This window comes from Dendrobates tinctorius, unplaced genomic scaffold (assembly GCF_039654945.1).
Source record: "Dendrobates tinctorius isolate UK_male_01 unplaced genomic scaffold, ASM3965494v1 ptg000030l, whole genome shotgun sequence".
Classification (NCBI taxonomy): domain Eukaryota; kingdom Metazoa; phylum Chordata; class Amphibia; order Anura; family Dendrobatidae; genus Dendrobates; species Dendrobates tinctorius.
In genome coordinates, this window is record NW_027361698.1 from 10,570,294 (window position 1) to 10,587,753 (window position 17,460).

A 17,460-nucleotide genomic window follows, 5' to 3' on the forward strand; every position below is an offset into this window, starting at 1 on the left:
GATTATCACTATATGTACAGTAATCACGGCTGCTGGTTATCATTATATGTACATTAATCACAGCTGCTGATTATCACTATATGTACAGTAATCATAGCTGCTGATTATCACTATATGTACAGTAATCACGGCTGCTGGGTATCACTATATGTACATTAATCATGGCTGCTGATTATCACTATATGTACAGTAATCACGGCTGCTGGGTATTACTATATGCACAGTAATCACGGCTGCTGATTATCACAATATATACATTAATCACGACTGCTGATTATCACTATATATACATTAATCACGGCTGCTGGTTATCACTATATGTACAGTAATCATGGCTGTTGATTATCACTATATGTACAGTAATCATGGCTGCTGATTATCACTATATGTACATTAATCACGGCTGCTGGTTATCACTATATGTACATTAATCACGGCTGCTGGGTATCGCTATATGTACATTAATCACGGCTGCTGATTATCACTATATGTACAGTAATCACGGCTGCTGATTATCACTATATGTACATTAATCACGACTGCTGATTATCACTATATATACATTAATCACGGCTGCTGGTTATCACTATATGTACAGTAATCATGGCTGTTGATTATCACTATATGTACAGGAATCATGGCTGCTGATTATCACTATATGTACATTAATCACGGCTGCTGGTTATCACTATATGTACATTAATCACGGCTGCTGGTTATCGCTATATGTACATTAATCACGGCTGCTAATTATCACTATATGTACTGTAATCACGGCTGCTGATTATCACTATATGTACATTAATCACGGCTGCTGATTATCACTATATATACATTAATCAAGGCTGCTGGTTATCACTATATGTACAGTAATCACGGCTGCTGATTATCACTATATGTACATTAATCACGGCTGATGATTATCACTATATGTACATTAATCACGGCTGCTGATTATCACTATATGTACATTAATCATGCCTGCTGATTATCACTATATGTACAGTAATCACGGCTGCTGGTTATCATTATATGTACATTAATCACAGCTGCTGATTATCACTATATGTACAGTAATCATAGCTGCTGATTATCACTATATGTACAGTAATCACGGCTGCTGGGTATCACTATATGTACATTAATCATGGCTGCTGATTATCACTATATGTACAGTAATCACGGCTGCTGGGTATTACTATATGTACAGTAATCACGGCTGCTGATTATCACAATATGTACATTAATCACGACTGCTGATTATCACTATATATACATTAATCACGGCTGCTGGTTATCACTATATGTACAGTAATCATGGCTGTTGATTATCACTATATGTACAGTAATCATGGCTGCTGATTATCACTATATGTACATTAATCACGGCTGCTGGTTATCACTATATGTACATTAATCACGGCTGCTGGGTATCGCTATATGTACATTAATCACGGCTGCTGATTATCACTATATGTACAGTAATCACGGCTGCTGATTATCACTATATGTACATTAATCACGGCTGCTGATTATCACTATATATACATTAATCAAGGCTGCTGGTTATCACTGTATGTACAGTAATCATGCCTGCTGATTATCACTATATGTACATTAATCACGGCTGCTGGGTATCGCTATGTACATTAATCACGGCTGCTGATTATGACTATATGTACAGTAATCACGGCTGCTGATTATCACTATATGTACATTAATCACGACTGCTGATTATCACTATATATACATTAATCACGGCTGCTGGTTATCACTATATGTACAGTAATCATGGCTGCTGATTATCACTATATGTACATTAATCACGGCTGCTGATTATCACTATATGTACATTAATCACGGCTGCTGATTATCACTATATGTACATTAATCATGCCTGCTGATTATCACTATATGTACAGTAATCACGGCTGCTGGTTATCATTATATGTACATTAATCACGGCTGCTGATTATCACTATATGTACAGTAATCATGGCTGCTGATTATCACTATATGTACAGTAATCACGGCTGCTGGGTATCACTATATGTACAGTAATCATGGCTGCTGATTATCACTATATGTACAGTAATCACGGCTGCTGGGTATTACTATATGTACAGTAATCACGGCTGCTGATTATCACAATATGTACATTAATCACGACTGCTGATTAGCACTATATATACATTAAACACGGCTGCTGATTATCACTATATATAAATTAATCAAGGCTGCTGGTTATCACTATATGTACAGTAATCATGGCTGCTGATTATCACTATATGTACATTAATCACGGCTGCTGATTATCACTATATGTACATTAATCATGCCTACTGATTATCACTATATGTACAGTAATCACGGCTGCTGGTTATCACTATATGTACATTAATCACGGCTGCTGATTATCACTATATGTACAGTAATCACGGCTGCTGGGTATCACTATATGTACATTAATCATGGCTGCTGATTATCACTATATGTACAGTAATCATGGCTGCTGGTTATTACTATATGTACAGTAATTACGGCTGCTGGGTATTACTATATGTCCAATAATCACGGCTGCTGATTATCACTATATGTACAGTAATCATGGCTGCTGGTTATTACTATATGTACAGTAATCACGACTGCTGATTATCACTATATGTACATTAATCATGGCTGCTGATTATCACTATATGTACATTAATCATGGCTGCTGATTATCACTATATGTACAGTGATCACGGCCGCTGGGTATCACTATATGTACTTTAATCATGGCTGCTGATTATCACTATATGTACATTAATCACAGCTGCTGATTATCACTATATGTACATTAATCATGCCTGCTGATTATCACTATATGTACAGTAATCACGGCTGCTGGTTATCATTATATGTACATTAATCACGGCTGCTCATTATCACTATATGTACAGTAATCATGGCTGCAGATTATCACTATATGTACAGTAATCACGGCTGCTGGGTATCACTATATGTACATTAATCATGGCTGCTGATTATCACTATATGTACAGTAATCACAGCTGCTGGGTATTACTATATGTACAGTAATCACGGCTGCTGATTATCACTATATGTACATTAATCAAGGCTGCTGGGTATTACTATATGTACAGTAATCACGGCTGCTGATTATCACTATATGTACAATAATCACGACTGCTGATTATCACTATATGTACATTAATCACGGCTGCTGGTTATCACTATATGTACAGTAATCATGGCTGTTGATTATCACTATATGTACAGTAATCATGGCTGCTGATTATCACTATATGTACATTAATCACGGCTGCTGGTTATCACTATATATACATTAATCACGGCTGCTGGGTATCGCTATATGTACATTAATCACGGCTGCTGATTATCACAATATGTACAGTAATCACGGCTGCTGATTATCACTATATGTACATTAATCACGGCTCCTGATTATCACTATAAATACATTAATCAAGGCTGCTGGTTATCACTATATGTACAGTAATCATGGCTGCTGATTATCACTATATGTACATTAATCACGGCTGCTGATTATCACTATATGTACATTAATCACGGCTGCTGGTTATCATTATATGTACATTAATCACGGCTGCTGATTATCACTATATGTACAGTAATCACGGCTGCTGGGTATCACTATATGTACATTAATCATGGCTGCTGATTATCACTATATGTACAGTAATCACGGCTGCTGGGTATTACTATATGTACAGTAATCACGGCTGCTGATTATCACTATATGTACATTAATCACGGCTGCTGATTATCACTATATGTACAGTAATCATGGCTGCTGGTTATTACTATATGTACAGTAATCACGGCTGCTGATTATCACTATATGTACATTAATCACGGCTGCTGATTATCACTATATGTACATTAATCATGGCTGCTGATTATCACTATATGTACAGTGATCACGGCCGCTGGGTATCACTATATGTACTTTAATCAAGGCTGCTGATTACCACTATATGTACATTAATCATGGCTGCTGATTATCACTATATGTACATTAATCACGGCTGCTGATTATCACTATATGTACATTAATCACGGCTGCTGATTATCACTATATGTACAGTAATCATGGCTGCTGATTATCACTATATGTACATTAATCACGGCTACTGATTATCACTATATGTACATTAATCACAGCTGCTGATTATCACTATATGTACAGTAATCACGGCTGCTGGGTATCACTATATGTACATTAATCACGGCTGCTGATTATCACTATATATACATTAATCACGGCTGCTGGTTATCACTATATGTACAGTAATCATGGCTGCTGATTATCACAATATGTACAGTAATCACGGCTGCTGGTTATCACTATATGTACAGTAATCACGGCTGCTGATTATCACTATATGTACAGTAATCACGGCTGCTGGGTATCACTATATGTACAGTAATCACGGTTGTTGGTTATCACTATATGTACATTAATCACGGCTGCTGATTATCACTATATGTACAGTAATCACGGCTGCTTATTATTACTATATGTACAGTAATCACAGCTGCTGATTATCACTATATGTACAGTAATCATGGCTGTTGATTATCACTATATGTACATTAATCATGGCTGCTGATTATCACTATATGTACATTAATCACGGCTGCTGATTATCACTATATGTACATTAATCAAGGCTGCTGGGTATCACTATATGTACAGTAATCATGGCTGCTGGTTATTACTATATGTACAGTAATCACGGCTGCTGATTATCACTATATGTACATTAATCACGACTGCTGATAATCACTATATGTACATTAATCACGGCTGCTGATTATCACTATATGTACAGTAATCACGGCTGCTGATTATCACTATATGTACAGCAATCACGGCTGCTGGGTATCACTATATGTACATTAATCAAGGCTGCTGATTATCACTATATGTACAGTAATCACGGCTGCTGATTATCACTATATGTACAGTAATCACGGCTGCTGATTATTACTATATGTACAGTAATCACAGCTGCTGATTATCACTATATGTACAGTAATCACGGCTGCTGATTATCACTATATGTACAGTAATCACGGCTGCTGATTATTACTATATGTACAGTAATCACGGCTGCTGATTATCACTATATGTACAGTAATCACGGCTGCTGATTATCACTATATGTACATTAATCAAGGCTGCTGGGTATCACTATATGTACAGTAATCATGGCTGCTGGTTATTACTATATGTACATTAATCACGGCTGCTGATTATCGCTATATGTACATTAATCACGGCTGCTAATTATCACTATATGTACATTAATCACGGCTACTGATTTTCACTATCAGTAATCACAGCTGCTGGGTATCACTATATGTACAGTAATCACGGCTGCTGATTATCAGTATATGTACATTAATCGTGGCTGCTGATTATCACTATATGTACATTAATCGTGGCTGCTGATTATCACTATATGTACATTAATCACGGCTGCTGATTATCACTATATGTACAGTAATCATGGCTGCTGATTATCACTATATGTACAGTAATCACGGCTGCTGATTATCACTATATGTACATTAATCATGGTTGCTGATTATCACTATATGTACAGTAATCACGGCTGCTGATTATCACTATATGTACAGTAATCACGGCTGCTGATTATCACTATATGTACAGTAATCATGGCTGCTGATTATCACTATATGTACAGTAATCACGGCTGCTGGGTATCACTATATGTACAGTAATCACGGCTGCTGGGTATCACTATATGTACAGTAATCACGGCTGCTGATTATCACTATATGTACAGTAATCATGGCTGCTGGTTATCACTATATGTACAGTAATCACGTCTGCTGATTATTACTATATGTACAGTAATCACAGCTGCTGATTATCACTATATGTACAGTAATCACGGCTGCTGATTATCGCTATATGTACATTAATCACGGTTGCTGATTATCGCTATATGTACATTAATCAAGGCTGCTGGGTATCACTATATGTACAGTAATCATGGCTGCTGGTTATTACTATATGTACAGTAATCACGGCTGCTGATTATCACTATATGTACAGTAATCACGGCTGCTGATTATCCCTATATGTACAGTAATCACGGCTGCTGATTATCGCTATATGTACATTAATCACGGCTGCTGATTATCGCTATATGTACATTAATCACGACTGCTAATTATCACTATATGTACATTAATCACGGCTACTGATTTTCACTATCAGTAATCACGGCTGCTGGGTATCACTATATGTACAGTAATCACGGCTGCTGATTATCACTATATGTACATTAATCGTGGCTGCTGATTATCACTATATGTACAGTAATCACGGCTGCTGATTATCACTATATGTACAGTAATCACGGCTGCTGATTATCACAATATGTACATTAATCATGGCTGCTGATTATCACTATATGTACAGTAATCACGGCTGCTGATTATCACTATTTGTACAGTAATCACGGCTGCTGATTATCACTATATGTACAGTAATCATGGCTGCTGGTTATCACTATATGTACAGTAATCACGGCTGCTGGGTATCACTATATGTACAGTAATCACGGCTGCTGATTATCACTATATGTACAGTAATCACGGCTGTTGGTTATCACTATATGTACAGTAATCACGGCTGCTGATTATCACTATATGTACATTAATCACGGCTGCTGATTATCGCTATATGTACATTAATCACGGCTGCTAATTATCACTATATGTACATTAATCACGGCTGCTGATTATCACTATATGTACAGTAATCATGGCTGCTGATTATCACTATATGTACAGTAATCATGGCTGCTGGGTATCACTATATGTACATTAATCATGGCTGCTGATTATCACTATATGTACAGTAATCAAGGCTGCTGGGTATTACTATATGTACAGTAATCACGGCTGCTGATTATCACTATATGTACATTAATCAAGGCTGCTGGGTATTACTATATGTACAGTAATCACGGCTGCTGATTATCACTATATGTACATTAATCACGAGTGCTGATTATCACTATATATACATTAATCACGGCTGCTGGTTATCACTATATGTACAGTAATCATGGCTGTTGATTATCACTATATGTACAGTAATCATGGCTGCTGATTATCACTACATGTACATTAATCACGGCTGCTGGTTATCACTATATGTACATTAATCACGGCTGCTGGGTATCGCTATATGTACATTAATCACGGCTGCTGATTATCACTATATGTACAGTAATCACGGCTGCTGATTATCACTATATGTACATTAATCACGGCTGCTGATTATCACTATAAATACATTAATCAAGGCTGCTGGTTATCACTATATGTACAGTAATCATGGCTGCTGATTATCACTATATGTACATTAATCACGGCTGCTGATTATCACTATATGTACATTAATCACGGCTGCTGATTATCACTATATGTACAATAATCATGCCTGCTGATTATCACTATATGTACAGTAATCACGGCTGCTGGTTATCATTATATGTACATTAATCAAGGCTGCTGATTATCACTATATGTACAGTAATCACGGCTGCTGGGTATCACTATATGTACATTAACCCCTTCATGACCCAGCCTATTTTGACCTTAATGACCTGGCCATTTTTTGCAATTCTGACCAGTGTCCCTTTATGAGGTAATAACTCTGGAACGCTTCAACGCATCCTAGCGATTCTGAGATTGTTTTTTCGTGACATATTGGGCTTCATGTTAGTGGTAAATTTAGATCGATAATTTTTGCGTTTACTTGTGAAAAAATCAGAAATTTGGCGAAAATTTTGACAATTTCGCAATTTTCAAATTTTGAATTTTTATTCTGTTAAACTAGAGAGTTATGTGACACAAAATAGTTACTAAATAACATTTCCCACATGTCTACTTTACATCAGCACAATTTTGGAAGCAAAATATTTTTTTGTTAGGAAGTTATAAGGGTTAAAAGTTGACCAGTGATTTCTCATTTTTACAACAAAATTTACAAAACCATTTTTTTTAGGGACCACCTCACATTTGAAGTCACTTTGAGGGGTCTATATGGCAGAAAATACCCAAAAGTGACACCATTCTAAAAACTGCACCCCTCAAGCTACTCAAAACTACATTCAAGAAGATTATTAACCCTTTACGTGTTTCACAGGAACTAAAGCAACATGGAAGGAAAAAAAGGACATTTTAATTTTTCCAACCAAAATTTTCTTTCAGCATCAATTTCTTCATTTTCACATGGGCAACAGGATAAAATGGATCCTAAAATTTGTTGGGCAATTTCCCCTGAGTACACCGATACCTCATATGTGGTCAAAAACCACTGTTTGGGCGCACGGCAGGGCTCAGAAGGGAAGGAGTGCCATTTGACTTTTTGAATGGAAAATATGCTGGAATATTTAGCGCTTGCCATGTCGCGTTTGGAGAGTCGCTGTGTGCCTAAACACTGGAGCTCCCCCACAAGTGACCCCGTTTTGGAAACTAAACCCCCAAGGAACTTATCTAGATGCATAGTGATCACTTTGAACCCCCAGGTGCTTCTCATATTGATCCGTAAAAAAAAAAAAAAGTACTTTTTTTCACAAAAATTATCTTTTAGCCTCAGTTTTTTCATTTTCACATGGGCAACAGGATAAAATGGATCCTAAAATTTGTTGGGCAATTTCTCCTGAGTACACCGATACCTCATATGTGGTCATAAACCACTGTTTGGGTGCACGGCAGGGCCCGGAAGGGAAGGAGCGCCATTTGACTTTTTGAATGGAAAATTCGCTCCAATCGTTATCGGACACCATGTCGCGTTTGGAGAGCCCCTGTGTGCCTAAACATTGGAGCTCCCCCACAAGTGACACCATTTTGGAAACTAGACCCCTTAAGAAACTTATCTAGATGTGTAGTGAGCACTTTGAACCCCCAAGTGCTTCACAAAAGTTTATAACATAGAGCAGTGAAAATAAAAAATCATTTTTTTTCCTCAAAAATGATTTTTTAGCACGCTATTTTTTATTTTCACAAGGGTAACAGGAGAAATTGGACCCCAAAAGTTGTTGTCCAGTTTGTCCTGAGTATGCTGGTACCCCATATGTGGGGGGGGCACTGTTTGGGTGCACGGCAGGGCGCAGAAGGGAATGAGCGCCATTTGACTTTTTGAAATGAAAATTAGCTCCAATCGTTAGCGGACACCATGTCGTGTTTGGAGAGCCCCTGTGTGCCTAAACTTTGGAGCTCCCCCACAAATGACCCCATTTTGGAAACTAGACCCCCTAAGGAACTTATCTAGATGCATAGTGAGCACTTTGAACCCCCAGGTGATTCACAGAAGTTTATAATGCAGAGCAGTAAAAATAAAAAATCTTTTTTTTTCCTTAAAAAAAAATTTTTAGTTGGCAATTTTTTATTTTCACAAGGGTACTAGGATAAATTGGACCCCAAAAGTTGTTGTCCAGTTTGTCCTGAGTACGCTGGTACCCCATATGTGGGGGGAACCACTGTTTGGGCACACGTTGGGGCTCAGCAGGGAAGTAGTGACATTTTGAAATGCTGACTTTGATGGAATGGTCTGCGGGCGTCATGTTACATTTGCTGAGCCCCTGTGTGCCTAAACAGTAGAAACCCCCCACAAGTGACCCCATTTTGGAAACTAGACCCCCCAAGGAACTTATCTAGATGTGTGGTGAGCACCTTGAACCCCCAAGTGCTTCACAGAAGTTTATAATGCAGAGCCGTGAAAATAAAAAATCATTTTTTTCCTTCAAAAAAAATGAATTTTAGCACGCAATTTTTTTTTCACAAGGGTAACAGGAGAAATTGGACCCCAAAAGTTGTTGTCCAGTTTGTCCTGAGTACGATGATACCCCATATGTGGGGGGGAACCACTGTTTGGGCACACGTTGGGGCTCAGCAGGGAAGTAGTGACATTTTGAAATGCTGACTTTGATGGAATGGTCTGCGGGCGTCATGTTACATTTGCTGAGCCCCTGTGTGCCTAAACAGTAGAAACCCCCCACAAGTGACCCCATTTTGGAAACTAGACCCCCCAAGGAACTTATCTAGATGTGTGGTGAGCACCTTGAACCCCCAAGTGCTTCACAGAAGTTTATAATGCAGAGCCGTGAAAATAAAAAATCATTTTTTTCCTTAAAAAAAAATGAATTTTAGCACGCAATTTTTTTTTCACAAGGGTAACAGGAGAAATTGGACCCCAAAAGTTGTTGTCCAGTTTGTCCTGAGTACGATGATACCCCATATGTGGGGGATGACCACTGTATGGGCACACGTCAGGGCTCGGAAGGGAAGTAGTGACGTTTTGGTATGCAGACTTTGATGGAATGGTCTGCGGGCATCATGTTACATTTGCAGAGCCCTTGATGTACCTAAACTGTGGAAACCCCCCACAAGTGACCCCATTTTGGAAACTAGACCCCCCAAGGAACTTATCTAGATGTGTGGTGAGCACCTTGAACCCCGAAGTGCTTCACAGAAGATTGTAACGCAGAGCCATGAAAATAAAAAATCTTTTTTTTTCCTCAAAAAATGAATTTTTAGCTCGCAATTTTTTATTTTCACAAGGGTAACAGGAGAAATTGGACCCCAAAAGTTGTTGTCCAGTTTGTCCTGAGTATGCTGATACCCCATATGTGGGGAGGGACCATTGTTTGGGCACACGTCGGGGCTCGGAAGGGAAGTAGTGACGTTTTGAAATGCTGACTTTGATGGAATGGTCTGCGGGCATCATGTTACGTTTGCAGAGCCTCTGATGTGCCTAAACTGTGGAAACCCCCCACAAGTGACCCCATTTTGGAAACTAGATCACCAAGGAACTTATCTAGATGTGTGGTGAGCAGCACTTTGAACCCCCAAGTGCTTCACAGAAGTTTATAACGCAGAACCGTGAAAATAAAAAAACTTTTTTTCCCTCAAAAAATGATTTTTTAGCCCGCAATTTTTTATTTTCACAAGGGTAACAGGAGAAATTGGACCCCAAAAGTTGTTGTCCAGTTTGTCCTGAGTACGCTGGTACCCCATATGTGTGGGGGGGAACCATTGTTTGGGCACACGTCAAGGCTCAGAATGGAAGTAGTGACGTTTTGAAATGCAGACTTTGATGGAATAGTCTGCGGTCGTCATTACGTTTGCAGAGCCCCTGAAGTGCCTAAACAGTGGAAACCCCCCACAAGTGACCCCATTTTGGAAACTAGACCTTCCAAGGAACGTATGTAAGATGTGTTGTGAGCACTTTGAACCCCCCCAAGTGCTTCACAGAAGTTTATAATGCAGAGACGTGAAAATGAAAAAATCATTTTTTTCCACAAAAATAATTTTTTAGCCCACAATTTTTTATTTTCCCAAGGGTAACACGAGAAATTAGTCCCCAAAAGTTGTTGTGCAATTTTTCCTGAGTACGCTGATACCTCATATGTTGGGGTAAACCACTGTTTGGGCACACGTCAGGGCTTGGAAGGGAGGGAGCACCGTTTGACTTTTTGAACGCAAAATTGGCTGGAATTAATGGTTGCACCATGTCGCGTTTGGCGACCCCCTGATGTGCCTAAACAGTGGAAAGCCCTCAATTCTAACTCCAACCCTAACCGCAACACACCCCTAACCACAGCCCTAACCCCAACACATCCCTAACCACAAGCCTAACCCTAATTCCAACGCTAACCCTAATTCCAACCCTAACCCTAATTCTAACCCTAATTCCAACCCTAACCCTCTTTCCAATCCTAACCCTAACCCTCTTTCCAACCCTAACCCTAACCCTCTTTCCAACCCTAACCCTCTTTCCAACCCTAACCCTCTTTCCAACCCTAACCCTAACCCTCTTTCCAACCCTAACCCTAACCCTCTTTCCAACCCTAACCCTCTTTCCAACCCTAACCCTAACCCTAACCCTCTTTCCAACCCTAACCCTAACCCTCTTTTCAACCCTAACCCTAACCCTCTTTTCAACCCTAACCCTCTTTTCAACCCTAACCCTAACCCTCTTTTCAACCCTAACCCTAACCCTAATGGAAAAATAAAAATAAAAATATTTTCTTTATTTTATTAGTTCTGCCTACCTATGGGGGTGCTAATCGGGGGGTTTATTTACTTTTTCTTTCATTTTGATCACTGTGAGAGTGATCAAAATGAAAGAATGGAATCTGCAGCCGGCAGATTCGGGCGGGCGCACTGCGCATGCGCCCGCCATTTTCTAAGATGTCGGCGCCCATGAACCGGACCCGCCGGACACCGGGAGTGACAGGGGGACTTAGAAGGTGCCGGGGGAAGTGAGAGTGGGTGAGGGGGGGATCGGAAGCTGGCGGGGAGCGGAGGGAATGGGAGGGGGGGCAGATGATGACAGCGGCGGCAGATCGCCGCTGTCATTCAGTTGCGGGGGGGGCGATCGCCGGTGGGGGGGGGGTGGAATCGGTGTCTCCAGCCATGTCCGATGCTACAGCAGCATCGGCCATGGCTGGATTGTAATATTTCATCAATTTTCATTGATGAAATATTACTATCGCTCTGATTGGCTGTTTCACTTTTAACAGCCAATCAGAGCGATCGTAGCCACGTGGGGGCGAAGCCACGCCCCCTGTGGCGAAGAACAAAGTCCCCTGTATCTGCGGGTCGGGTGACTTTCAGTGACCTAGGTCACCCGACCCACAGGGGGGCTTTAAAGTCATGACGCCACATAGGCGTCATGGGTCGTTCTGACACGACTTTTCATGACGCCTACGTGGCGTCAAAGGTCGTGAAGGGGTTAATCATGGCTGCTGATTATCACTATATGTACAGTAATCATGGCTGCTGGGTATTACTATATGTACAGTAATCACGGCTGCTGATTATCACTATATGTACATTAATCACGGCTGCTGATTATCACTATATGTACAGTAATCATGGCTGCTGGTTATTACTATATGTACAGTAATCACGGCTGCTGATTATCACTATATGTACATTAATCACTGCTGCTGATTATCACTATATGTACATTAATCATGGCTGCTGATTATCACTATATGTACAGTGATCACGGCCGCTGGGTATCACTATATGTACTTTAATCAAGGCTGCTGATTACCACTATATGTACATTAATCATGGCTGCTGATTATCACTATATGTACATTAATCACGGCTGCTGGTTATCATTATATGTACATTAATCACGGCTGCTGATTATCACTATATGTACAGTAATCACGGCTGCTGGGTATCACTATATGTACATTAATCATGGCTGCTGATTATCACTATATGTACAGTAATCACGGCTGCTGGGTATTACTATATGTACAGTAATCACGGCTGCTGATTATCACTATATGTACATTAATCACGGCTGCTGATTATCACTATATGTACAGTAATCATGGCTGCTGGTTATTACTATATGTACAGTAATCATGGCTGCTGATTATCACTATGTGTACATTAATCACGGCTGCTGATTATCACTATATGTACATTAATCATGGCTGCTGATTATCACTATATGTACAGTGATCACGGCCGCTGGGTATCACTATATGTACTTTACTCAAGGCTGCTGATTACCACTATATGTACATTAATCATGGCTGCTGATTATCACTATATGTACATTAATCACAGCTGCTGATTATCACTATATGTACAGTAATCACGGCTGCTGATTATCACTATATGTACAGTAATCATGGCTGCTGATTATCACTATATGTACATTAATCACGGCTACTGATTATCACTATATGTACATTAATCACGGCTGCTGATTATCACTATATGTACAGTAATCACGGCTGCTGGGTATCACTATATGTACATTAATCACGGCTGCTGATTATCACTATATATACATTAATCACGGCTGCTGGTTATCACTATATGTACAGTAATCATGGCTGCTGATTATCACTATATGTACAGTAATCACGGCTGCTGGTTATCACTATATATACAGTAATCACGGCTGCTGATTATCACTATATGTTCAGTAATCATGGCTGCTGGGTATCACTATATGTACAGTAATCACGGTTGTTGGTTATCACTATATATACATTAATCATGGCTGCTGATTATCACTATATGCACATTAATCACGACTGCTGATTATCACTATATGTACAGTAATCATGGCTGTTGATTATCACTATATATACAGTAATCACGGCTGCTGATTATCACTATATGTTCAGTAATCATGGCTGCTGGGTATCACTATATGTACAGTAATCACGGTTGTTGGTTATCACTATATATACAGTAATCACGGCTGCTGATTATTACTATATGTACAGTAATCACAGCTGCTGATTATCACTATATGTACAGTAATCATGGCTGTTGATTATCACTATATGTACATTAATCATGGCTGCTGATTATCACCATATGTACATTAATCACGGCTGCTGATTATCACTATATGTACATTAATCAAGGCTGCTGGGTATCACTATATGTACAGTAATCATGGCTGCTGGTTATTACTATATGTACAGTAATCACGGCTGCTGATTATCACTATATGCACATTAATCACGACTGCTGATTATCACTATGTACATTAATCACAGCTGCTGATTATCACTATATGTACAGTAATCATGGCTGCTGATTATCACTATATGTACAGCAATCACGGCTGCTGGGTATCACTATATGTACAGTAATCATGACTGCTGGTTATTACTATATGTACAGTAATCACGGCTGCTGATTATCACTATATGCACATTAATCACGACTGCTGATTATCACTATGTACATTAATCACAGCTGCTGATTATCACTATATGTACAGTAATCATGGCTGCTGATTATCACTATATGTACAGCAATCACGGCTGCTGGGTATCACTATATGTACATTAATCAAGGCTGCTGATTATCACTATATGTACAGTAATCACGGCTGCTGGTTATCATTACATGTACATTAATCACGGCTGCTGGGTATCACTATATGTACATTAATCACGGCTGCTGGTTATTACTATATGTACAGTAATCATGGCTGCTGATTATCACTATATGTACAGTAATCACGGCTGCTGATTATTACTATATGTACAGTAATCACAGCTGCTAATTATCACTATATGTACAGTAATCACGGCTGCTGATTATCACTATATGTACAGTAATCACGGCTGCTGATTATTACTATATGTACAGTAATCTCGGCTGCTGATTATTACTATATGTACAGTAATCACGGCTGCTGATTATCACTATATGAACATTAATCAAGGCTGCTGGGTATCACTATATGTACAGTAATCATGGCTGCTGGTTATTACTATATGTACATTAATCACGGCTGCTGATTATCGCTATATGTACATTAATCACGGCTGCTAATTATCACTATATGTACATTAATCACGGCTACTGATTTTCACTATCAGTAATCACAGCTGCTGGGTATCACTATATGTACAGTAATCACGGCTGCTGATTATCAGTATATGTACATTAATCGTGGCTGCTGATTATCACTATATGTACATTAATCGTGGCTGCTGATTATCACTACATGTACAGTAATCATGGCTGCTGATTATCACTATATGTACAGTAATCATGGCTGCTGGTTATCACTATATGTACAGTAATCACGGCTGCTGGGTATCACTATATGTACAGTAATCACGGCTGCTGGGTATCACTATATGTACAGTAATCACGGCTGCTGATCACTATATGTACAGTAATCATGGCTGCTGGTTATCACTATATGTACAGTAATCACGTCTGCTGATTATTACTATATGTACAGTAATCACAGCTGCTGATTATCACTATATGTACAGTAATCACGGCTGCTGATTATCGCTATATGTACATTAATCACGGCTGCTGATTATCACTATATGTACATTAATCAAGGCTGCTGGGTATCACTACATGTACAGTAATCACGGCTGCTAGGTATCACTATATGTACAGTAATCACGGCTGCTGGTTATCACTAAATGTACAGTAATCACGGCTGCTGGGTATCACTATATGTACAGTAATCACGGCTGCTGGTTATCACTATATGTACAGTAATCACGGCTGCTGGGTATCACTATATGTACAGTAATCACGGCTGCTGGTTATCACTATATGTACAGTAATCACGGCTGCTGATTATCACTATATGTACAGTAATCATGGCTGCTGGTTATCACTATATGTACAGTAATCACGGCTGCTGGTTATCACTATATGTACATTAATCACGGCTGCTGATTATCACTATATGTACAGTAATCACGGCTGCTGGGTATCACTATATGTACAGTAATTACGGCTGCTGATTATCACTATATGTACAGTAATCATGGCTGCTGGTTATCACTATATGTACAGTAATCACGGCTGCTGATTATCACTATATGTACAGTAATCACGGCTGCTGATTATCACTATATGTACATTAATCACGGCTGCTGATTATCGCTATATGTACATTAATCACGGCTGCTAATTATCACTATGTGTACATTAATCACGGCTACTGATTTTCACTATCAGTAATCAAGGCTGCTGGGTATCACTATATGTACAGTAATCACGGCTGCTGGTTATCACTATATGTACAGTAATCACGGCTGCTGGGTATCACTATATGTACAGTAATCACGGCTGCTGGGTATCACTATATGTACAGTAATCACGGCTGCTGATTATCACTATATGTACAGTAATCACGGCTGCTGATTATCACTATATGTACAGTAATCACGGCTGCTGGTTATCACTATATGTACAGTAATCACGGCTGCTGATTATCACTATATGTACAGTAATCACGGCTGCTGATTATCACTATATGTACATTAATCACGGCTGCTGATTATCGCTATATGTACATTAATCACGGCTGCTAATTATCACTATGTGTACATTAATCACGGCTACTGATTTTCACTATCAGTAATCACGGCTGCTGGGTATCACTATATGTACAGTAATCATGGCTGCTGATTATCACTAAATGTACAGTAATCATGGCTGCTGGTTATCACTATATGTACAGTAATCATGGCTACTGGTTATCACTATATGTACAGTAATCACGGCTGCTGATTATCACTATATGTACAGTAATCACGGCTGCTGATTATCACTATATGTACATTAATCACGGCTGCTGATTATCACTATATGTACAGTAATCATGGCTGCTGATTATCACTAAATGTACAGTAATCATGGCTGCTGGTTATCACTATATGTACAGTAATCATGGCTACTGGTTATCACTATATGTACAGTAATCACGGCTGCTGATTATCACTATATGTACAGTAATCACGGCTGCTGATTATCACTATATGTACAGTAATCACGGCTGCTGATTATCACTATATGTACAGTAATCACGGCTGCTGGTTATCACTA